Source organism: Trematomus bernacchii, unplaced genomic scaffold (assembly GCF_902827165.1).
Source record: "Trematomus bernacchii unplaced genomic scaffold, fTreBer1.1, whole genome shotgun sequence".
Lineage (NCBI taxonomy): Eukaryota > Metazoa > Chordata > Actinopteri > Perciformes > Nototheniidae > Trematomus > Trematomus bernacchii.
In genome coordinates, this window is record NW_022987685.1 from 1,060,355 (window position 1) to 1,087,488 (window position 27,134).

Consider the following 27,134-nt stretch of genomic DNA (forward strand, 5'->3'; position numbering starts at 1 on the left):
AAGTGGATAATTAATGGCATTCAGTCATGGCTCTTGGTGCCGTTCTCTCCCCCTTATTCAGTAACAGCCTGGGTATGTGTGTGTGTGAGGGAGAAAAAAAGGGGAGGGGTCACAAAAGGCAGGAGACTTCTGCCCTGAGGAGCAGAGGGGCCACATGCACTCACACAGAAAACACTCATTTAGTTAACAGCTTTCATTTTCCCTAATTAAACTCTAAATAGTGCACAATGTGTTTCAGTCCTCTCCCTGCACCCTCTATCCTCTCCCACCCCCACGTCCCTGTTTCTCATCATACTTTCCACCTTTGCTGCTGCAGCTGTGCACATTTCCCCCTCACGCCCTCTGTCAATATGTGTCACTCAAACTGTCAATCTAAGGAACAGTGTAGAGTTGTGAAGCAGAACTCCTGTACAGAATGGGAGCATTTCACCCAGAATAAAAAAGATTACAAGGCGAGCCGTGGGGTCAATCTCCCCCCTGTTGTGATATTGCCTGCTTGGCGTTGTATTGCAGCTGGCTGGTTGCCAACTGATTTACCCCCCCATCCCCTCACCTCTGCTGGGAAGGACATGGAAGAAACTCCCAAAAACCTTTTCCGCTAATCCCCCAACAATGGATTCTGCTGTTTTCATTGAGGTTGGAGATGGAAGGGATTCAGGCAGCGGCTCTGAACTGTTGTGTTGAGCACAGGTAAGCCTGCAGATACGGATCAACGCTCAAGTTAAAGCATTTCACTTAATTCAAGCCAAATGATCCGAGAATATGGGTATTTTTGTCCAGGTCACTCAAGATACACAGAGATATAACCAGGCACTAGAAGGTTAATACATTCAATAATTCCAAAGGTGGATGTTAGTAGATACATCACTTAATCCATCATATCTTCCTGCATATGTGTAACAAAGAAATAGATTCAGCTATTTCTGCTCACAAAGGTGAAGACACTGAGACCACACCCTTCCGCTTTTCCAAAACAATTAGCACAAACAGAGGGGATGTAGCTCAGTGGTAGAGCGCATGCTTCGCATGTATGAGGTCCTGGGTTCAATCCCCAGCATCTCCACTTCTTATTAACAGAGGAGCGTTAACCAATGATTATACATGGTAGGCTACCCCTATGCTTTTCATTACTACCCATTCCACCCAATTGATACATTTATGTGTCTACTTTGATACAGAGAAAAAATAAACTTGCCACTAGAAGATAAATAAAATCAAAGTTTAATCAAGTATATCAAGAAATGTGTTCAACTCCTTTTGCTCAAGCAGATTCAGACACTGTGACTACGTCCCTTACTGTATGGTCTTCATGTTAAGCTCGATCACCATTCAATAGATGGGCAGGCATTTAGCGGGGATGTAGCTCAGTGGTAGAGCGCATGCTTCGCTGTATGAGGTCCCTGGGTTCAATCCCCAGCATCTCCACTTCTTATAAACAAACCAGGATGTATAAGGCCCTCCTCTGAATCACAAATTATAAACTCTGGAGTTTAGTGCGATGCCATTACTTACCCTCATTGCCTTGATGTTCATCTCCTATACTGTTTGTCCCAGCAGGTCCTTTCCTCAAAGCAAACAGAACACACAGAGCAACATGAAATTAATATAAAAAAGACCAGAATATAGTTACCCCCATTCAGTAATATTTCAAAAAGCAATCGGTATTAGAACTTGCATGTCATATTGGATGTACATAATTAGGATCAACCCTACAATCCCTCGTATCTGCCTTCTTATTTCTTAAAAATTCAGGGGTAAAATGCTCCTGTCAACCCTCTTTTTCACTATTTCCAACGTTACAAGAACACAACATTTGCGGTGCTTCCAAGAAACATGTTGGGTGGCTTCTCATGTGGCTACAGCTGCATCTGCTGAGGTGTCGCAACATGTGCATGTTTTCAGTATTAATATAAGTGTTTTAATCAGTCCGATATTGGCCCTTTTGAAGTCAATTATTTCATGCAGTCATAGGGGAGAACTGTGTACGCTATCTATCCATGTGTTGTAAATTAAAGATGTTCAAACAATGCTAACCGATCAATTATTTACATGTCATACACAAGCACCACCTAGACAGCAAACACACACATGAATGCACACAAACATGCACAAAGACACAACCTATTCTATTAAAAAGCCCAGTCTAATTAAAGGGATTGTTTCAGCTATAATTAGCTTGTACTTATATAGACATTCTCTGTGTGAGCTGAAATATAATCATTACCGTCATTCTTCAAAGAACCAGGAAGTGCTCTGTAAGACATACATGCTTGCTTTTCAATAATGGCTGGTCACTTAAATCGAATACGGGTAATTCTAATCATCTAATGCAGTTATTCCCAGCTGTGAGATACAACTCTTTCTCTCTTTTGTCAGTCATCTGCAGATTTTTAACTCCACCTTTTAAAATCCGCTCAACTTGATAAGAATTTTGATCTCTCTGTTAGAGAATTACCACGGACTATCCACCACTTTTGTTATTAGAAAGCCAAAAAAAGTGTAAAAGTGGAGAAGGGCCGTTCTGTACAAAAGTAACGATTACCAGTTGATTCAGTTAGCTAATAAATCAAATGGATACATGGCTAAAAGTAATGGAAAACCAATTAGCAAAAAAATACTACTCCAAGTGCTAATATTAGCAGCTACCAACCTTAACATTGAAAGTTCAATTGCAAAAAAAAAAAAAAAAAAATGTCTTTATAATATTTACATATCGTTAAAATAATATCCAGTCGAGTCCAAAATCGACTCAAGGTACACTCGCAACAGGTTCATGCTGTTGAAAAAGATGAAGTGGTTAAATTAAAGTATCCAGTATCTGACTCCTTATGGCAAAGAAAAGGTCAAATGTAATTACCAAGAATTGCTCTAACCTAATTCTTCGAGTGTGGGCATTCTGGTATTTGATTCCACAGCAGATGGTGTTATCAATTATTGAGCCTGAGAAGATGACGCTGTCCTCAATACAGATTAAGTAGATTAAGCCAACATCAAGTCCCTTATGATCCTGACTCAGTTTATTGGATCATCACCCGACATAAAGATGCACACACCCCTGACACCACCGTCCTTATATATATATAGCTATTTTCATCCTACAGGTCTCTAACACCCTCTAGGTGTCGTGTTTAATGTATGCCATTTTCAAATCTGACCTAAATACGCCACCCGTTGAGCTCTCTGAGCGTTATCTGACTACATACCCATGATGGAGTCCCTGCCAACATACCCAGCGCTCCACCCAACCCAATGCAAATGTCCCCTTAATCCTGTTAACCCACTCTTGCTGTGTGGAGGAGCAGAGAGCCTCGGGCAAGAACCACATTGTACCCCTCCACCCCCACTGAGATCTAATTGAAGAAACAAGTGCTTGGTACAAAGTGAAGCTCCTGTGACATTAATACATGACTAGAGTAAAAAAGAAAAAAACCTGTGATCCGTGGCGTATTAATTGGAACAACAGGATTGGGAATGTGGGGGTGCAGAGGAAAAGGAAGCACATTTAAAGAGCAGCTAATGCTTTGTTTAAGTTGAGTTTTTCAGCTACCTTCATGGTGAATCACTTAATCCACAAGTGCTTAACATGCCTTCCAAGAACCAGCAGAATAAGCCACTATGTTTAAATTGAGAGTTGTTTTAGTGATTCGAATATATAAATAAAAAAGAATAACCCTAGCGGTTTCTGAAAGGTTATCCTAGTTAAAAAGTGAAAACAGTGTGTGAAAGACGATTAAGTGTGTCGTTCAGATATGTGTAGAGTAACCAAATATTCAAACTACTCCAACAACAGCCTACTGCAAGTAATGACTTCATATAAGGTTCATGTTTTTTCCCCTCTGATTAGTATTGATGAACTACGTTTTTTCAGCTTCCTCATATGTTTTCATACGTTTTCTGCCCATTTAATCACCCATGGATGATCGAGTTTAACCCATAAATTGCTATAGTGTTTGCTTTATAAGTCAAAGTGAGCCGAGATGAGAGGTGACATGCTTGTTTTCTTGTAGATTTGTAGCATGTGAGGCGATTGGAGCATGTGAGGCGATTGGGGTCATTGTTTCCAGATGATAAAATCTGACCTCTGAAAGAATAAGACAAGTCTGTTGCGTGCTAAGCTGCTCTTGATAACATGTTTTGACCCCTGATCCAGCTGAAGAAATAGGGGTGTTAGTAATAGAAAAGAGGTCATATGGGTAGATTCACTGATCACCATTAGCAGCAGTTAGAAGGTCACAAGAGGAGAGAAAATCAAGCTATGGCTCACTTTGTTAGATTTCACAGTGGTCTTTTATTGCGACAATACGCTTGTTAGTACAGTTTCCCAGCGAGGGAGATAAGCGGCTGTGGTTGGCTGATAGCACAGATTTAAAGCCTTTAAAAAGTACACACTAAACAGCGTTTGACTCTGGCTGCAGTCGCCTCTGTTTGCTTTATCGCTGAGCTGCAATATGGATGTGGAATATTCCCATTTTCTTTGCTGGAAATAGTCAAGGTCTTTCAGTGTGAGCCTTTATTGTTTGTGGGAAAAAGCGAGCTTTGGCTGAGCTTGAGTCAGATCCGTTAAACTGTCCAGTAAATTGAGCTGGACTTGAATGTTTAAATGTCAGTTTCAACACTGCATTTTAAGCCTGGAACATTCGTTTAGGGAAAAAAGTACATCGCAGTCAGGCCACATCAGAATAATTACACAGCAGCAGCCAGTGTTGAAAGGGTGAGAGATTATGATTATATGGGAGAAACTGATGACTTCATTCAGTGGATTCAGAGGTTGATGACGCAGATTATACTGCACTATAGATCACTGATTAAACGATTCACTGTGCATGTGTGGATGTCTGCACATATGATAATCCTCAATCTGACACGTGTGAGTCTCAGAATGGTGTCCGGCACTGTGTATATTATTTATACCCACAATTCTGTTGGGAAAAAGTAATGGAGTTTGTCTTAACATAAACATGAATATGATCGTGTGACAAACACAGAACATTGAGTGGAAGTGTTTTCTTGCCCTATTTACTGTGACATACAAGTTCATTGAAAATGCATTAATCATCTTTTTAAGTCGTAACTCAGCTAAAGTAGTTCTGCAACATATTCTGTCAGGAAATGTTGTTACACAAATTAAATATTAAGAATAACAATCTTCTTTTACAGCTAAATATGTTTGGTTTTATGTTTGGCACATACTTTAAACATGAAAGATTTGCAAAAATGATGTGGCCTGAACCATGTCATGAAATGAAAGCTGTAATGCAGAATAACTTAGAGTAATATATTTGTTTGACTAAAAAGGCAGATAAATGAACCCGCGATTTCAAAGTTAAAGGTGATCTCTGCAAATGTTCATCACTAATAGCGCTATTGATCAATGTTTAATGAGTAGATCCCTGTGTTTCTGAGCATAAGGATGCATATGCAAGAGGGTACTGTGATACTACTACGATATATCCAACAGTTTATTTCATTCTATTTATTAAAAAAGGCTGCACTATTAAATACTGTACAAAAAGCAGGTATAAAGTATTTTGTATCTGTGTGTAGGGCAAAGCTCCAAGACTTCCAAATTGTAAAATGTTTTCAATACTGTGGTAAAAACGGTTCAAGGTTGCCTTATCTAATGGCATTCACCCAACACCTCTGTTGTGGCCTTGAACTTCCTCTAAATTAAATAACTCTGAAATAGTAAAAACATTGAATGAATACGTCTTTATCATAAATCAGAGGGCATTCAACAGAGGGGATGTAGCTCAGTGGTAGAGCGCATGCTTTGCATGTATGAGGTCCTGGGTTCAATCCCCAGCATCTCCACTTCTTGTTACAGGGCAAAACACTTACAATCATCTGCTTTGGGGTACACTATTGGAAGATACACAATGTCCAAGGGTGAGCTGAGTAAAATCACCAACATCCTTGCACTACCAAGGCAATGAATAAAAAAGAAAAACATGTTATCTGTTCTTGCAGAGCAAATGACAGTTTTAAATCCTGGTGGACCTTCAGCTTACCTGCCTTGACCCCGGTTGTCCTCCAACTTTTATTTTTCATTCACCAGATCCACTGCGGAGAGCTTAATGAGAAAATATGAAACATGGGTTTTATGTAATGTATTTTGATTGTATATTATGATTATATCATCTGTTTTTATACCCACTATTCTCCCTGTTCTCTTTTTCACCAAGAGACCTTGAGAAAACTGAAAACAGGGGTCGTGATGAAATAACGGAGTAAAAGAGAAGGGGGTTGACGCTGAAGAAAGAAGGAGAAGGAGTGGGGGAGGAATAAGGAATAGAAATAAAGAAGCCGGTAAATTGGTCCTTGGCAGCTTTAGGGCTGATGGATGAAAAATGCATAGTTAGGCTGAGAACACTCTAACTTTGATAAAAGACAGGGTTCAATAATCAGCACATGAATATGGATTAATACATTTCATCAGGAGGGAGAGAGCAGGTTTGTGGAGGCATGAATCCAGCTGGGTGTCTACTCAAATGACAGCAGCTCCTTAATTGTAAGCCTTTGCAAATGGAGATAGAAAGAAGAAATGCAGCGGTAATTAAAAATGGAGAGAAGGAGTGACAGGGGGACAGGAGGGAGGAGGAAGAGAGTGGCGTCTGTGCCTCCCAAACATCTGCTGACTGATGAGCAGGAGAGGAGAGGACGGGAAGTTAGTTTCAAAGCTTAAAATACGAGTGGGTACGGGAAATAAATCATATGTCCTATTAATACTGTATGAGGTTAGAGGGTATATTATGGAACTGTAAGTCGCTTTTAAGAAGAAAAAAAAGGTTCATCCGTCATGAGAAGAGGGATTCAGAGCCCATGTTTGAAACTGGCACTTTTTATTAAGGCCCTTTTAGTGAGTGCCACTTAGTAGTTAATACAACATTTGTATTTGACAATAAGTCTTTATAGTGTAAGTTTGAGTGTAAATAATAGAATTATAAACACATGTATTGAATGTGTCAAAAGTTTTACAGTATAAGAAACGTCCAAACGATGAATAGAATGCTTAAAGAGGACATGTTGTGCACATTTTCAGGTTCATATTTGTATGTTGGCATTCTACTGGGAAGTGTTTTCATGCTATAATGTTCAGAAAGCTCTTTATTGTTCTCATACTGCCTGTGCTGCAGCACCTCTTTTCACCCTCTGTCTGAAACCAGAGCCCAGTCTGCTCTGATTGGTTATCTGGCCGGCTCTGTTGTGATTGGTCAACCGCTGAGAGATGTCCTGTCCTTTAGCATATTACTTACAATGTGTTGGAGTGCTAGCCAATAGAAGCGCAAGTGTTACATAGTGATGTCATTATGTCACGCAAGTGAACAGAGTCCAATGGAGGTGTTTGAGGCAGGTGGGAGAGTGTGTGGGAGAGAAACTGCCTCTGGAGGGAACAAAGGGATTTCAGCCTTTCCAGACCATTTACATGCACACAAACCTATATAACACACTACAGGAAAGGGACAACCCAGAACCCTCTTTAAGAATGGTAAAAAGTTGTACAGACATTTAAATCATTTTTCCAATACTTTGGTTTATGACAAAATAGGTATCATTTACTGTGCCTTATACAGACACACAGAGCAGACTAAATATGGCACTGTAGACCTTTTGTCTCATTGATTTGCACGTAAAATACACATGCTGCATATCGCACTAGCAATATATACAGTAGGCTATTTGCTCATTCTGTATACGTCTATCCTTGGCTTCCTGCCATAAGCTTTCAGAGAATTATGAGTACTGTGGGATTTATTCCATCTGCTGAAATAAAATACATTTGACTTGGCTGGGTTTCAATTTTGTATCACATCTTTCTAACAAAGGCACTCTGGTCCAAATGTATTGACAAAGAAAGCTGGTAAATATGGTATATATCATGGGATTGCTTTTAACTACAACTACTAGGTAAAATGTATCGTACAGTACCAACATGACTGATGACTGACTGGTTTGTGCTTACTAAATTGCGGCCTTCAAAAATCAGCTCAAAAACCCTTCGATATGTGCACTCGTCTCAGTTAACTGCTCTCACAAGAACATTTCATTTCCTTGCTTTCAAAGCTGTCCGTACTTTATTGATTTCCCTCAGATGCAGGCATCTTAATAAAGTTCAGTCTAACATGTGATGCTGTCACTTTCGTCTGGAAATCTGTACACAGAGATGAAAGCTTGACAACAATGTTTGTGATACAATCCCCTCCACTGCATTGTGATGACAGTTAATCTCTCACGAGAACGAGACTGAAAAGATTTTTTTGACAACGCCGGAAACAATTCTGTCGTTTTTTTCTTCTGATTGTCTGAACAGGTAGTTTCTCAGGGGTACATTTAACCTGACAGACATGATTGCCGGTGTTATCCCTTGGGCAAAAAACTAGTAAATACGGATCTGTTCTGGAGGAAACGTGGATACAAATCGGCACTAAATGTCAAGATACATCACATCAGTTTAGTCTTTCACTTCCCTCGCTGTCATCTCACACAAACTTCTTTAGAGACCAACATTTATTCAGCACTTGAATGCAGCTTTTACTTTTATTTAATAGAGAACATGTGTGTAAAGGAAGCCAGAACAATGGTTAAAGAATTAATATGGTTTAAGCTATTAGTGAATTGTACAACTCTTAGGACCTAATGATTTAACTGAGGGCTATTCAAGTGTTTGTCCTTGGATGTTGAATTGCTGATTTAAAGACTCGTTTTCAAAGATAAGTCCATGGCAAAAATATTTCTTATTTTTATTTATTTAAACTTTTCCTGGAGGCTTTATACTTTGGCGCTTATTTTACTACATCACCTTACTATGTCCTCCTTTCCTGCTGTCACAATTAGAGATAGTTGTTCTTACTTGGAAAAAACTCACACCTTAGTGTTCTGATGCATGAAGTAATATTATTTTAATGATACTGGTCATGCACTGTCATTGCCCCTAGACAGTGGCTCCTGGCTCTATCATTCAGTCTCTTTTCCCTCTATTCATGATCCCATTTTTCTCCATGTCCTCTTGCCTTCCTCCATCTCTCCTCCAAACATGGAGCTTCTACTTTGAGCTCCTTCAACCCCCTGAAGACAGACAGACATGGAGGCAAGCAGGCTTTGGGGGATGGAGGGGATGATGGGGGATGGAGGAGAGGGTGTGAAGAACAGTGTTGCCAGAATGCCCTCACTTCAACAAACACACACACACACACACACACACACACACACACACACTGGAGAACCCGCTCTATAACCACCCCACTGGCACACACCGCTGCCAGTCTCCCCCCCAAAAACCCCCTCTGTGCTTTAATTGGCGTAATTTTATTTGCATAATGTCAGCTCTGCACACACACACACACACACACACACACACACACACACACACACACACCACACACACACACACACACACACACACCACACACACACACACACACACACACACACACACACACACACACACACACACACACACACACACACACACACACACACACACACACACACACACACACACACACACACACACACACACACACACACACACACACCACACACACACACACACACACACACACACACACACACACACACACACACACACACACACCTGACATGTTTTAATAGGCAGGATAATTGAATACGGTTTTCCCACTAGTGCCCTGAAGGGTCTATCTGTATATTCTGCAGAGGATCAGCGCTCCATACGTTTACTTAGTCAAATAGGATCACATTTGCCACGAGATGAACTGTTAATCATAGACTTCAAAGGTTAATGAACTCGCGCTTGGCTTTTTTTATAGAAGATGGAGAGAGGTAACATCCTGTCAAAAAGATGGAAAATAAGAACTAGCAGCCTCGTATCAAAGTTGCGTCTGTATCTTTTTTATAAAACAATCCAGGACTAATTAAAAAAAAAAAAAAAACCTTCTAATGAAAAAGAGCAAAGATAATGAGAGTAATGCTTGAAGTGGAAATCAACGTGACATTTTCCCAAGTGTAATTTCTTTCCTAATTATTACTAGGATACAGCTTAATAAGAGAGAATGAATGGATGTCTGCGCCTTGTTCAGGGCAACATAATTACAAGAAGAGCAGTGCGGCTGCAGATGCTGATTAAAAGAGAAACACGAGACATTTAGTTGTTTTCTTTACAGCTGCAGTAATTGGAAGAAGCCTTGAGGTGGCCCATTAAAGCCAGGATTTATTCTATGGATGATTATATATCATATTGCACCAGCGTTTTTTTATAAAATCAGTGCCTTTGTATAATAAAAAATATCACATCAAACCAAACATCAAAGTAAAAGGGTTCTTATTGCACTGTAATCTCATTTATTTTCAAGACTATAGCATATTATCTTCTTTAGTTTTTGTTTAGGTAAATATTTTTGTTTGTCAGCATGATAACTAAAAATCTACTGACCCGGTTTTCCTCTAACTTGGTTTAATGGTGTAGCGTGGGCTGAGGAGGAACCCAACACATTTTGGAGTGTATTCGAATAACAAGGTGGATACACACGCTATTTTTCACTTATAGAAAGGGCCTTAGCCGAGGTCTGCGTTTTCTGAGAGACCGTCTAGAGAAGTATGTTTTCTTGTTAAATTCAAACTGTCACACAACCTTTAAATCGTCCAATCTTACAACACGTTGGGTGGTGCCAGTGCTTGATCAACCTCTCCCAGTGTTAACAATCTTATGGCTGTCTTGATTGTGAGTTCAGCTGTTAGAGAAGTCTGTCAGTAGAATAGTCTTTCACATATCGCTGCTGGCCCACACAGCTAGCATGCTTCAGATATGAGTAAATTAAGCTATTAGTAAAGAAGCAGTAAGGTTTCCATTACTGTAAATCACATGCAGTAAAATACATTTAAGATATTCTCACAAAACACCTTTTTTCCTGAACGAAACACCTTCGGAATGATCTTAAGAATAATGAAATGACATCTTCTGCACCTCCAAGTGTTGAAATGATCTCTAACTCAGAGACTCCACTATGGCCTGAGCTTTCCATAATGCACTGTTGCATTTTTAGGCTTTTCTCTTTTATTCATAGAAACCCTTAACCCTTTTTTTAGCTTTGTTAACCACATCTCCCTTCCCCCTCTCTTCCTCTTCCTCTCTTTCATTTATGAACTCACCTCACCTACGCTATCCATCCTCCCCCCCCCCCCCTCCGCTGCCTACTCCTCCACCTCCTCATTTTCCACACACAGCAAACCCCTCGCCTAAAAATGAAATCTGATTCTTTTTTCCTTCTCTCTCTCTCTGTGGATGAGGGTCTCTGGGTCTCTCTTTTGTTCATCCACCCGCACATTTGGCCTCCTCTGGTTACCACGGCAACCGGGTGTACACATACTGTTGCTCCAGCAGAGAAATATTGAGATAGAGAAGAGAGAAAGGGGATGCAGAGAGATAAGAGTGACAGAAAAGGAGGGAGGAGATAGGGAGAATAGGAAAAAAAGAGTGAAAAATATGGAGTGATAATGATAAAAAAAGGATACAGAAATAAATGAATGGAGGAATGAGGAGGATGTAGATATCCCATTTTGTAACGCTGCTATTCTCTACAAAATGAAATGCATTTTCTCATTTTCGATCTATTTGTTTTGCAGAGGATAATTGAATTTTTTCCGTTGCACAGCAAAGTTGTAATCTCATCTACTATCCTGGAAATTCACCCTGCATGTTTCATATCAGCGGCTGATTGTAGAGCAAGAGTTTAGAGCGTGCTGTGCTCCAGATCAGAGCATCAGCGGAAAAAAATCAATGTAAAAAATGCAGCAATGAGAATTTGAAATGTAGAGAGACACAGCGGGGACATGTTCCTTCTTTCTCACTCGCGAGTCATCAATTTTATACTTTTTACTCATCAATTTAGCTTGAAGTTACCAAAAATGATATCAGAAGAAGGGAGGGAGGCAGGCAGGCTTTAAAACAAATAACTGTATTATTACTCAAATTTGTTCTAATATTGTCTGTTTTGAACCTCTTATTTATAGTAGAGATGGGAACGGAGAAGACAAAAGGGAAATAGAACAACATGGATTCAGTGGGAAGAACTAAGATGACGTTGAACGAGGGAGGAGGGAATCAAAGGTAAGGAAAAAAAGGGATTAAGACAGTGAATCAAGGAAAGAGACAATAAATATCAGCAGCCTCTTCCTCCCCCCTGGTTGTCTGTGTTTGCTGTATCAGTAGGAATCCAAACCTGAAGACATGCAGCCATCTGCCACGCTGGCTCCAGCCCAGCGCTCAGAGGAGCCAAGATAACGCCCAGTCACACATTCTCCAAAGAACTACATTCAATGTTAAGACTTACACACTGGGAAACGCCTGTACTATTGGTATTTTCTGTACTTGAATATGTAGTAGGACATTATACTGCAATGAATTAATTAAAAGTATATTAAAGGAGACCTATCATGCTATATTTGAATAATATATTGTAGGGCCATACCTATATAAGGTATATTTATACGTTTTTTCTTTCAAAATACCAAACAGATCATGCATTTTAGCCATGCCTCATTTTGCTTTATTTTCCTCTCCTCCACCCTGTCTTTGCATGCGCTGCAGCTGACCACGCCCCCCTGCAAAGGAGGGGGCCGAGTTACGAGCGTCATGTTACCATGCTGTTACCATGCCACGGCAACCTCTCATTCCCCTGATAGGTGGAGAGTTGGCCATATAGGCGGAGCTCCTCGTCACTGACGTCAGACTATTTTCAAATCTGGATCAGTCTGTATCAGACCCGTTGCAGCCCCGTTTTTAGAGATTTGGGTATGGAGGAAAAGAGAGACGGTTGTGTTTTCTGACACTTGGTGAGTTCCCTGACACACCGGGGACACATATTCATGTATAAAAGACGTACAAAAGTGCATTTTGCATGATAGGTCCCCTTTAAGTTTAATTTGAATATGTAGGTTCAACTGAATTGTATTGCTTCCAACTGACCTAATACAGTTATGTGAAATTTGTTGACATAATACATTTAATTAAAGTCAATGTTTCAGTTTTTTCAGTGTGGACTTTGAGATTTTTTTTTTAAAACAATATTTTATAGTAGATTCTAAAGATTTTGGCTATAATTATACAGAGATAGCATTCAACCATGGCAACCATAGCTGCAATAGCATGACCTCTATTATAAACATCATAACCTGAACTAGAATAGCACGAGGAGATGTGATTGAAAAAATACTCAGAGTATCCGCCCCATGATTCAGATCCACTCCGAAATGTAATGGTATCATTCTCGGCCCCTGCTTCATCCTCCCACTGAGTTTCATGAAAATCAGGCCAGTAGTTTTTCTGTAATCCGGCAGACAAACAGACAAACAAACAACAAACTGCAAACACATCCTCCACAGCTGAGGTAACAACAAGCTTCAACATGAATGCTGCATTGGGATATGCTGCCAGAATCCCAGTAAACAGTAATAATCTACCATAATATGAATTGTAGACACATTAAGGACAGCTATTCTGTCTAATTTCAGCAAAATTCGAGGTTTAAAGGCTATAAAAAGCCTTTTCAATGATTGATTCCCTGAATTTCTTGTAGTTATCCCTAAAAAATATCCTACATTTATATCATTTTTAGCAGTCTGCTCACAGATGAAAGCAAACACATATTGTACAGCTCCATTTTAATTAGCTACGCTAGCTAAAGCAGGCATTCATGTGATGGTGGCTTGCAGCCATCTAGCCACCAATTCATTGACACTTCTTTCACTAAGTGAGAGACATTGTAGAAAAAAACTGAAAAGGTGCCATAGCTAACAGAAGGCATACAACAAATATACTATAGAGGGAAACTAATTGGTGTCAAGATGAACCTTAATAATTTTAGCAATTTCAGGGGCTGTAGTCCTTCTGCCTCACTACACGGAACAGAAAGCATCCACGTATGAGTCCCGACGCTAAGAGCAATCTAAACCTAATACACTTGATCTATATTGCATTTTGTTAGCATAAGTTACAGGAAAGAGATGAAAGAGAGGCTGAATATGAGGCTACATCGCTAATAGGAGATGGCTTCAGCTGCAGACAACTTTTCTTCTGGATGACAAATGAAGACACGAGGTTTGCGCTAACACAAGCTGACATTTCTTTGGAGCAACAAGATGAGCGGGGGTCCACTGACTGGTGTTTGAACTTGGAAGCAGCATGAGTGCGAGGCTGGTGACCTGCTTACAGACACACTGATTGGCTGAGTAGAAAGCTGATGAAGGAGTGATGAACAGAGACGGAGAGAAAATAGAGGAGCTATATCAAGTATCGTAGAGATTAACCATGCCAAATGCACACACACACACACACACACACACACACACACACACACACACACACACACACACACACACACACACACACACACACACACACACACACACACACACACACACACACACACACACACACACACACACACACACACACACACACACACACACACACACACACACACACACACACAAAAAAAACCTGTAAAAGGATCATGACATGACGCTCTGATCTGAAGCTAATGCTGAACCATCCAGACTCATTGGCATCATTCCATCTCACACACTCACACACACACACACTGGCTGTTCTCCATTATGATAATCACTACTCCCTCTCATGCATATACATAGCCACATGCTCAAAGGCCAGTAGATTATAACTCCCCTCAAAATGAAACAAAATGTAGAGAGGTTTATCCTGTTATCTGGAAATATTCACATTTTATGCTTCTTTTCATATTTTATTTTATTTATTGGGATCCCCAATGGCTTTAGAATCAGTGTTGGTGTTTTCTACCTGGGGTCCAAACACTTATAAACACAAAAAAACAAAAAAGCTAATCTTAGGGAATTAACAACCAAGTACAGAAGTAGAACAAAATTGCCATAATTTAAAGGAAATTAAGCCAAACCCAGAGTCAAAATGCCTGGAGAATTCATATAAAACTTAAAATGTTCTTCTTCGTACAAATAAATAGTAATTAAAAAAAAAAGAAATCATTGCCATAATGACCTAAAAGTATAGATTTCAGTATTTAATTCCAAGAGAAAAAGGAAACAAAAATATATGTATTATTCTACGCAAAGAGGGATTTCTACTAATCCAGATTTACATTTTATTTCCTACACAATATTCTTTATAGTTTACAACACTAAATGTATGTGTCATATAGGACTTGTAAGAGTCAGAAGCAGTAGACATAGTTTGGTAATCCGGTGTAAAAATGTCAAAACTGGTTGCTATGGTTTTACTGGTAGATGCAAGGATAGTCCCATGCTATCTTCATTTAATAATTAATGTCTCTGTTGGACTCGATACCATTTATAATGAATAGATGTGTGTTCCTGTCTCTCTCCATCAGTCAGTACTGTGTATTTGATAAGCATCTAGGGTTTGTTACGCACAAATGGAGACTATAGTGTTTATTGTTAAAGTTCAAGGTGAAGTGTTACCCATACATTTGAGCTGTTGACCGCAATCTGTTTTGACAGTGCTGACCTTTGAGGGGACGAATAGTCTAAAATGGAGGAGGCTATCATTATTTATTGGCTTTCTGTTTATTTAACCATGCCCTGTCAGAGAAGAAACTGCTCCACAAAAAGAAAAGACACAAGTCGATGGTACAACAAAGAAAACATTGTCATCCATCCCATATTTATGTGTTTTTACATAACTTTTGTTTGTTATGTTACATGTGGGAGTGAGACTCTCATAGAAACTACAGTAACCTAGTTTGCAAATATATGTAAAGTATTTGTATTTCCCAAATGCAAAAAAGTTACCAGAGAAAAACGTATTCAGCAGAACATGGAGACCCAAATTTGTCAAAAACATTTACCCCGTCTTCTTTCTGAGTCACATTATGTGCAATTCACTTCACTAAAATGTTATTAATCCTGCTGGTTTGAGGTTGGATGAATCTAGGGTTTTCAATGATGATATAATCTACATTTATCTTGGGGCGTATCTATCTCTTTATCAGGTCAGAGGGATTATATGTGTCTCATGTCCAGTATCTATATAATGACAGATTACATGTGATTACACAACTCCTACAGACATGTGGATCTGTTTAATCCTAGCATCATTCCTGAGGCATGTGGTGAAAGTCAGCATATTTCATTTGTTTGTTTTATGACTGACAGATTAATACTTAATCACCTTAATAATATGTGTGCAGTGTGTGTGTGTGTGTGTGTGTGTGTGTGTGTGTGTGTGTGTGTGTGTGTGTGTGTGTGTGTGTGTGTGTGTGTAGGCACTAATGCCTCAATCTGTGCCAAACCCACAATATGTTGAGTGAGGTCGCCCTTAGGTCAGATGCTACATAGTGATGCTACATCATGCATGCATCAGTGTAAACATGCATAGATTATGCGAGGATATGCATAATTCCACATTATGAGAATGTGTGTGTTAATATATGTCTGAGCTTGTTGCATGTAGGCAGATGCTAAAATGGGAGTACCTTTCAAAGTGTGTTTGTGTGTGTGTGTATACTAGAGTGTAGGGTCTATAATCTACAGGATTAGTGCCTGTGGATTGCTATTGAGATTAAATTCAACACCAAGCAGCTTCTCCTGCAGAAAGACAGATTGTTTTTGCTGCTGTGTGTGTGTGTGTGTGTGTGTGTGTGTGTGTGTGTGTGTGTGTGTGTGTGTGTGCGTGCGTGCGTGTGAGAGAGAGAGAGATGATGTGCTTTAATTGAGTCATGGTTCCAGTCCTAATGATTTTAAACTTGACTTCAAGTGGGAAACAGAGGGTTCGTTTTTCTCTAAATATTCATATTTGATAGCCTAAAAACGTCAGCAGAGGACGATAGCTTTGAGATGAAGTACATTCCCTTTAACTGTCCAGACTGAACATATTGATACTGGTTTAAAGCCAGAAAAACAAACATTGGCTGCACCAGCCAGACACAGCTCAGCGTCATACCTTGACCTTCTTTAGCATGTAGAAAGAAGTAAACATTTTGTACCTATATAATGCAACCTTATAAGATTACCATCCACACAAAATACTATTATTATCAAATGCCATGTGATCAAAATACTGCATATTTTTCTTTTAAATTAACTTTAAATCAATAATCTGTTTGTAATTTGAAGATAAAACATATATGCATTTCTATTTAAAGCTAAATAAAGCTTTGAACCACACACACACACACACACACACACACACACACACACACACACACACACACACACACACACACACACACACACACACACACACACACACACACAGAGCCCCTTTATTCTTTCGTTCTGACCTTTAAATACACTGTCAGGTTTTATTTTTTTAAATCTTCGTTGAACACAAACAAAACCTGAAATTGCCTCTAGGCTCCTGTTCACAATCCCACAATCAATGCTTTCTGACATTTAGAGAGGGGGGGGTAATGTGCGAACAGTGTGTGGATGCATGAGTGTGAGCATGCATTTGACTGTGCAAACCATCAGACGGGCAGGTGAGGTCAACTCCTGTTCTACAGCACCCGCTTGCATTTATTAAGATACACATTTCAAAGCAGCATTGTTGTCACTTTCCTATTACGTACCCCTGGTCTGTTGGAACAGGGCCATTTCTGGGAGGTCAAGATTCATTTTCAGTTTAATTTAAACAAAAACAGGGTGAAATTGGTTGTTAAGAGGGCTGTCTCTATTTTCCTATAAGAGTGTCCTATATTTGTATTTGTTTACCTTTAAAAGTGTACTATTATAGACCTGTGGATACCTGTTATTATGCTGTGTTTTTATGGTATTGGTTTAAATAGTTTATAGGACTATATTGGTAAGCTGATTCCCTAGAATACAAGGCGTTCACTGCCAAAATCAATACACATCTGATCTAGCTATCCCAACTAATGGAGGGCAAAGTAGCTGAAAGTATAGACAGCGCGTGTACAATCAATATCAGCCACTCACAGCATGATGACACCATGATGACAATAATCAAAAGAAAACATTGGATAAAGGAAAAGCTGCTAAAACTGTGCTGTCAAACTGACACAAAGCAGGATCGTTTATGGCACAGAAATGCTTGAGCACATATGACCTATTGGGAAATCGAACAGGCCTTCTGAATAGCCAATACAGTGTAAAGCCCTGCCGAGACAACACTGTCGATATTAACAAAGGGTTGCTCTGCCCTCATGCACCCACGCACAGGAGTAATTGACAAGCTAAGGCAACCCTGTGGGTAAAGTGAACCTGACCATGCATTCAGAAGTAGTTTAAAGTGTGCACTCTATTGTCAAAACACACCTCTATTCCCTTATGTTGTCTAACAAGTGTTGGCACTGACAACCTGTTGCCTTTCTGGGCTTGAAACATAATGCTGGACACACTTGACACTGATTGGATACCGGCGTGATTGAATGTCTGCAGAACTGTAAACACCACTTCAATCAACAATGATTTCAACATGTCATGGTGATTTCAGGACAGCAGTGTGTCAACAGTGACCGTGACAGCTGCCCAAACTGTCAGAACAGTGAGGAAGAGGGTGGGGATGAAGGCGCCCTCAAGATGTGACTGTTTGTAGATAGATAGATAGATAGATAGTACTTTATTGATCCCAAATTGGGAAATTGTTGTTGTTACAGCAGCATAAAAGGCATTTTACAATAAAACAAAACTACAAAATATACAATAGAAAGAAAAATAAAATAAAATATAAAATATACATGTCGAAATAGAAAATATACATGCAGATATTATATATATATATACAAATATATATATATATTCAAAATATATGGAATATGGAGTATAAATATTGAACAGATTATAGAGTAAAATGTACAACGTGGTTTTATTTCAAGAGAAACTATGGAGCAGAGAGTTCTCTTCCAGCCAGAGGTGATTTATTGTACAGTGTTATTGCAGTGGGCAGGAATGTTTTCCAGTATCTGTCCTTGTGACAGGGGAGCTGCAGCAGTCTGTTGGAGAAGGAGCTCCGTTGACTGTCCAGCTGCAGGTGGAGAGGATGGGTGGGGTTATCCATGATGGACAACAGCCTGTTCAGTGTCCTCCTCTCCACCACAGCTTCAAAGGGGTCCAGCTTGATGCCGATGACTGACCCAGCTTTCCTGATCAGTTTATTGATCCTGCTGGTGTCACCGGCTCTGATGCTGCCCCCCCAGCAGACCGCAGCAAAGAAGAGTGCACTAGCCACAACAGACTGATAGAAGATCTCCAGCATCTTACTGCATACGTTGAAGGATCTCAGCTTCCTCAGAAAATAGAGTCGGCTCATCCCCTTCTTGTACACAGCGTCAGTGTTGATCCTCCAGTTCAGCCCATTGTCTAAGTGCACTCCCAGGTACTTGTAGACCTCCACAACAGCCACATCCTCTCCTAGAATGCACAGGGGCAGAGGAGGAGATGTCCTCTTCCTCCTGAAATCAATGACCATCTCTCTGGTCTTGGCCACATTCAGAAGCAGATGATTTCTTCCAGTCCACTCAACAAAATCACCCACCAGCGCTCTGTACTCCTCCTCCCGTCCATCCCTTATACACCCTACCACTGCAGAGTCATCCGAAAAGCTTCTGCAGGTGGCATGACTCTGAGTTGTATTGAAAGTCAGAGGTGTATAAGGTGAACAGGAAAGGAGAGTATCTCAAGAATCTGATGATTTTGACATAGATATACATCTATCAAGAGATAGATGCAGTGTAGGTAAAAATACATTTAAAAAAGGACAGAGCCAGAGAAGGAGGGTGATAATCAGACATTCTCTGAGATGAATGTGGTAAAATTACAGTAAAAAACTCACAATTTTACAAAGAAAAACATGAATATTATCTCTGAATTTGACCCCCTCCTGCGGCTCTGTAAGTTACTAAATAAATGTACCTATAATGGCTCTAATACCATGTTGTTTGACTTTATGATTATTTGTCTTCTCACTCTGAATAATTCCTACAAAGAGCAACAGATGTCAAAGACCGAGCCGCTTCACTCTCTAAGGTTGGCTGGATATTCCGAGATTGTGTTTGTTTACTCAAATTATAAAAGTCAAAAAAGCAGACCCTCTTCCAGAAAATGTCTCTTTATTTTTACAGCACAAAGCAGCATGTTCTTTCTTAGAAAATGCCCCTCTTCTTGCCTCAGGCTGTCCTCTGAGTCTCAGTCTGTTGACCAGATAAAGGTTAGGCTTTGCTCCGGGGTTCAGCTCACCAAATGAGAGGAGGTCAGAGAGGGCCATTGTGTATTTGTTATTTCCCCTTTGTCACATTACATTAATGTCTCTTAAGGCTTTTAAAGACATTATATATATGAGGTAATGGTAATGTAACAGTATATCTATGCTGATATTCAGATTGCTAATATTGACCCAGAAGCTTTGTGTCAGACAGGCTAAAATTCCGTTTCATCAAAGAAAAGGATTTCTAAAAATGACACATTTTAAAAACGGAGCTTTACCATACCATAACACTGTTACTAAGACCAAGAAAGGAAATAAACAGTGTGCTTTGTCCTGCTTATAGTGGGCTTAAAGGTGAGAGTAAACAAGGTAACTATGAATTGTTAAGAGCCTGCATTATGGCTTCAATTTGTCATATTAATACGTATCCAAATTACGGGGAAGATACATACATTATGTGTCATTTATGGAAATAGCCTTCTTAGAGGTTTGCATTCTCCTTCGAAGATTTCATCTGTTTACGATATGAAACACCCCCTACTGTGAAGAATAACATCAAACACATAATCCTTTTCTGCAAGGTATTAGAGCCTTTGACACAAATAAGCATATTGCCACAGATGTGTCTAGACAGAATCCCCGAAACACAGTGACACCCCATAACCAGTCGACCAATAAACCTTAAAGCCTCAACGTCTCATAACAATGGGATTAAAACAGCATTAATACCCATGTTTAAAAATAACTCTAAAAACCTCATAGCCCTTTCTAAAGCCTTTTTCTCGATTGAACCCCAAAGACACTTCCTAAATGATCAGCTTAAGGGCTTTTTATTTCAGTTCACTATCAAAGACTTCATGTTCCTTTCACGGAAATCACTGCAGGAGTTACAAGTGTTCGAAATTAATGAAATAGATGTCCATTGTCTACCATTCAGTCTGTCACATTGTACTTCTGCGACAAAGGGTTGATTGCCTTTTGCACGAATCAGCCAGAACTTAGTCATACAGAGAATAGCCTCCATATTTCATTTATTAAAACACCAGCACTGCAATCCATCTGAGCCTTTTGTCTGGATCCTGAATAGTATCACATGAATCCGTCCTAATTGTATCTGTCGTTGGATCAGATTGAATCAATGGGGTTGATTTAATTCACAGTCAGGGCAGTCAATACTTGTAACTAATGCTAATTTAGATGTAAATGATACCGTCCAAATTGAAATTGCAAAGTCAAGGTCATGTGAGGAGAAAGGGCTGTTGATATGGAAGCAGGGCAATGGTGGACAAACATGGGAACAACAGCAGAATGGAGTGGTCGTTACCTTATTTAATATGGTAGTGTGGGCTCTACTATTTAAAAAAAAATGCATATAAACAGACAAATAATATGACCTGTTTCTGTTCTGAAACACATCAGAATTCATCGTTCCTTGTTGCAATTTCACCATGGTCTAAATACATGATAGGGTCTGTAAAAGACATGGTCATTCAAGCCTAAAGAGACTACCAGTTCCAACCAATATGTCAAATTACACCATCCTATTTAATGTGCTCAACTAATGTTGGATTTGTGACATCATATTGGTTCCCAAAGAGGCGATTTCCACCAAAAACTCAAATTTGACATTGAGGTGATAAAATCAATCATCAATTAAAAGAAAAAACTTGAAATACCCACCTTGATATAGCGTGGGAGTTGTTATTCTCACCTCCGTAGCAGTCATTGCAGTCAGCTTCTCCCAGTTAGGATTCCTTTGGTGTTTGTTCAAGATGTTTCTATTTCCAAAGGTCTCATCCTATTCAAAACAAAAAGCAAAAAGTTAACCCTTTTAACGAATGAAGCAGTTATAACTTTTGCGTAACACCTTTTGGGTGCATGGAACAGTAATTTGGATCTCCGTTGCTATGACTTTAACCTTTAGACATCCCAACAAAAACACAAAGGCGACAAAGAAATTAAAACACTAAATTATTCGAACAACTCCAACAGCCAGTCGCCTACCACCACCTTACCCACACAATAATTGCCCAGCCGAGGGTCTCAGAGGAGGGATGCTGGTGCTACTGGGCCCTATCGAAGTCTTGCCTTGCCTTGCCTATGAAGCCACTTTAATGGATTAGCTGGCAATACAATAGCTAACACACAACATATTGCATTTAAAATAACCTAAGCCATTCTGTTTGACAACAGCAGGCTAATTCTTTCCTGAGGTAACTGAGTGTGAGTGTGTTCATTTGTTAGAGTGTGTGTGTGTGTGTGTGTGTGTGTGTGTGTGTGTGTGTGTGTGTGTGTGTGTGTGTGTGTGTGTGTGTGTGTGTGTGTGTGTGTGTGTGTGTGTCCTTTAGTCACCAGCAGTGCAACCCTCTCTGACCTTAAAACACGAGTTTAATCCCCAAGGAGAGGCCCCAAGTGTCCCGATCATAGGTCCCGATACACCCTCCAAGACACACACACACACTATCACACAGCTGGCTGCTCCCCTGACACACTCCCCACTAAGGCGTGGGAACAAACTCTCTTAACAGCAGACAGGAGAGTGCTATGGAGGGAGTGTGTGTGTCTAAAAGAGTGTTTGTGCATTTGTGTCCCTTGGTTTCGTGTTCAGTCACCTACAAGCGTTTGATCATGCATCGCTTCTGCATCGCTGTGTGTGTGTGTGTGTGTGTGTGTGTGTGTGTGTGTGTGTGTGTGTGTGTGTGTGTGTCTCAAAGGGGAGCTCAGAGGACAGCGTTAACAATGATATCACTTCTGGCTCTATAAATCTCTCTCTACCTCCCACAGGGCGAGGAGTGGTGGGAGTGAAGAGCAGAAAACGAGAGTGTCAGGAATGAAAGAGAAGTGTGTTTGGCGCCTGGGGGGTGATGAGGAGGAAGGGAGGGATGAAGGAGAGAAGAAGACAAGAAAGACGTGGCGCTGTTGGCATGGTGCAAGCATGTAAATCAAGGACACAAAGACTTTATTAAAGGACAGAGATCAGAAGAGACTTCCTGTGATCTGTTCTCACCATTTCTCTCTTTAATATTTTCCTCGAATAGATGTATGACCATTATATGTGAGAGCTAGTAGTGTGATATTGTGTCATTTTTATCTATTTTCTTATAAATTTGTGCAGAATATTTTATTAGAAACATGTTTTTGAAAGAAAAGTGCAGTTTCGGTGCATGGGAACGGACAAGGTTGTTGAAGCAAGCAGCACAGCCTGACTATGCAGATATAAAAGTGTAGATATGTGTGAAAGTAAAGTCCTTGGTCATCCTGTCCTTTCTTTCCTTTTCATCTTCCCTATTCGTCAAACAGCACACGAAGCTCCCCAGGAAGAAGAGAAATTACATTTCCTTTGTACGGACCACACTGATCCCCACATTCTCATTTCCACGCTGTCCTCTTTTCTTCTTCCCACTTTCTCTCCTCCGCACCTTCTCTCCTCTCTCCTTTTCTTCCTCTTGGTCTTTCATGTACAGATCAGAGGAGCCTGCCACTTATCACAGGAGTCTGGAGAGGCTTTCAATAAAAGCTGGTGTTACATGCCTGATTTAACAGGGCACACGCACAAAGACCCCTCTGTCTCTGTCTCTGACTTCCCTCATCACTACCTGTCCATAGGATATCCCTCTCCTCTTTTTTCAAACACACACAGAAGGAATGTCACTCACTCTTGGACCTGCGTTCTCTTTCGCACACACAACTCTTGTTCTCTCACAATGGGATTAGTGGTGTGATTCCTCCACTCCTTTTAAGTGGGCACAGCAATCCACTTACAATAGACTCAGTTGAATACTGAAAAGGAGGGGAGGAGAAAAAAGGGAAGTGGAAGAGAGGATGAAAGGACATACGGAGAAGATTGGAAAACGGAAGATGGATAAAGGAGGAAGGAGCAAAGCAGTAGAGGTCACAGACAAATAGTTTGATTTGTGTTTCTAAATGTATTTCTGTATGAAAAAATGTAACTCCATGGGAGAAAGAGAGCCAAGAAAACAAAGAAAGAGAACATAAAAGAGTGGCAGCAGATTAATAGCCAGAGGTGAGGCAATCCCTGCATAACTCTAACAAGCACACACACAAGTGGACCTGTTGCCAGGGTGACAAGAGGCAGCAGAGACCCCGCCCTCCCCCGCCGTGCTTCATAAAGTGATGTCATCGGTTGCCGCCGGCGCCCGGTGTGCCCTTGGCCAATGGGACAAAGGCACCGGAGGGCGCAGTCTGTTTTTTTTTTTTTTTATTCTTTTGACCCTCTCTCTCCATCCTTCTTTCATCAGGTGCTCTCTCGCCCGCCCTCTGGTTCTGTGGCCCTCTTTCTCTTTGACTTATTCATCTGAGCAGCGGGCGGCAGCTGAAGTTGAGAATTTAAGTCCTTCACTGCTGATGAGGAGGGGGAGCTGATTGGACCTGCTGGGGGATATTTCAAGGCAGGAGAGGCTAAGGCGATTGTCTAAATTTGTTAAAGGGAAGACTTAAGATGCAGGTTTGTTTGTTCAAATAAGAGCATTTTTCAAATCAGCTTAAATCTACATTGGCTATTGACAACTTTGTAACTTTCTACAATGTATTTTCAAGTGGCATTCGTTATTGGGAAAACCGGATTGCTTTATGTTTTATTAGAGCCTTCAACATTTTGATTACCAATGCTGCACTATCAGTCCACTTCAACCAATCAAACCACAAAGCTTTGTGAAGATGACCAAAAGATGATGTCGCGAATAATTATATAAAAGTCAACTACTTTTAAAGCTAGTGCTATAGCTACTTTTATTGGAAAAGAAATGGCAATACTGCACAGAACACAGAGCAAGAAACTGCTGGGAAAGTAAGCCCATCACTGACTTCTTGAGTCAAGGAAATATCTTCTGAATTAAACACTGACAAACTTCATTTGAACTACAAATGAAAAAAATAAAAAAACGTAACATGCAGCAAACCCATTGTGCACGCCATGCTTCTGTGCTTTATGAATTTGGATGATCATACGACCAGACAGAAATATTTCAAACATTGTTTTCTTTGACAACTAAACTCCCTGACAGTCCAATTGTTTTCTCTCTGCCCTCCGACTGCACTCAGGACTCGAGAATTACTCGCTGCTGTCTGAATCTGAAAACTTCCCTTGTCAGGAGACATTTCTCTTTTATATGCTGATCTTGCACAAATAAATGAATAAAATACCCGTGTCTCATATCGGCATTTTCTGCGCTACAAGAGGCTGTGTGACTTTTATTGTTCACAGCACTTTAATCTCAGTTGTGCATTTATTTTTCATGCACCCAAATGAGAGGGAAGCTGATTATAATAGAAATGCACATGCATGAATTACCTAAAGTGCCTCATCCATAGAGGCCTTTTCCAATGTGTACGTGCTCAGGCTTCTCTATTATCCAGCATTATTCAAATATATTTTTCTACTTTCTACACCACCTGACCTGTGTGTCCTGTGAATGTAATCTCATTTCGGTGTGATGAGTTTCTCCTCTGTGCCATTATCTTGTGTTCCTGCTTCTGTCCGAACACAGACTGAGAACCTGAGTGTTTTTGTGCTTTATTGTCCCATAGCTGGAGCCTACAAGGACTCTTCACAGCACATAAGGACATTCTCAAGACGCACACAGGCTATAATAGATAAGAAATCATCACCCTAGGGTGTTCCTCCATTATGCAGCCGGTGTGTGCATGTGTGTGTGACACTGTGTGTGAGCAGGTCAGTGAATGGAGCCACTGGGCCGAGACTGATTGCTAATTATTGCATTGGATGTTGGCGGCGTGTGGAGAGAAGATGAGATAATAGAAGGAGTAGAGAGGGCTGTCAAAGGCTTGTACCTGACACACACACTGAAAACACACTTCAAGTTTCATGTTTACTGGATACACTGTAGGACATACACATGCAACAGGAAGTAGTAATAAATACAGATTTTATACACTTCCTTGGTGCAAGACAATAAAAGTTATATTCTGCTGTGACAAAGACAGATACTTTGAGTAAATTCTCAATAACGGGGCTTCTATCTTTGGCAAATGTACACTTTAAAGTGATGTTACAGGACACACAGTTGGTTGTTGACCCCTTTGACAGACCATAGTAACAGCTTCCTCGTTGCTAAGCAGATACAGGAAGCAGGTACGGCCAGAGGAGACCCCGACAGGACTTTCTTCCTGTTTGTTGACAAGAGGTGGGGAGAGGCTGATGTAGGTCTCTTTGCTTACTTCCCTGATACCAATCCCAGACATAACAATCAGTGTGGGAAACCTAAAAGCTGACAGCAGGCTCAGGTCAACCTGAAACTACATCCTGTCAGAAAATAAACGTACTGTTATCAAATAACCTGTACTAGCTGGATGGTTTTGTTTTTAGCCTTGTGCTACTAAAAAGGCTTAATTATGTGGCTTATAATCATTGCAAAATGTTCAGGTAATCTTCCTTATTTGGAGGTGGTGTAGCATTCAAAAATGTAAATATTTCATGAAAATGTATATAATCCCAATATCTTAATAACCTGACTAATAATGTGATACTTTTCATACATTTCTTTCAAAAAATGATGATGTTTTTTCTCAGAAATGTAAAATGTGCAAGTTTACAACATTATAATACAGTCAGTGTTGATTTTCATGCTGTTATCAGAGCATGAGTATGGTAACTTCTCCTGTAAAATGTGCACACTTCACAGATTTTCGCAAATTGATAATACTTGGCTGATTAACAAATGTGACTCGAGAGGATCACATTACTGATAAGAGCTTCTTACTGAAATTAGATTTCTAAAGCTTCCAAACTTCATCAGGTTGTAATTGGGAGATTCTTGAGTGTGTAAATGAGATAAGAAAGCTTTTCGAAAATCCAAAAAAGATAGAAATTGGCCTTGTCAAATAGAAAGACTTGCTGTAACACTACAGGATATTACGGACATGCTTCCAACAGGATGCAGCCTGTCATAATGAGAACAGGTAGATTAATGACGGCCAGGAAACAGGAGAGGCTGCATGCAAGTTG

At 40.1% G+C, this 27,134-nt stretch overlaps 2 non-coding genes across 2 annotated transcripts; both read left to right on the forward strand.

Moving 5' to 3' along the window:
* Positions 1–991: 991 nt before the first annotated feature.
* trnaa-cgc lies at positions 992–1,063 on the forward strand. The gene has a single exon. It is a non-coding gene; the product is annotated as a tRNA-Ala (tRNA).
* Positions 1,064–5,739: 4,676 nt separating this feature from the next.
* Positions 5,740–5,811, forward strand: trnaa-ugc. The gene has a single exon. It is a non-coding gene; the product is annotated as a tRNA-Ala (tRNA).
* Positions 5,812–27,134: the final 21,323 nt, after the last annotated feature.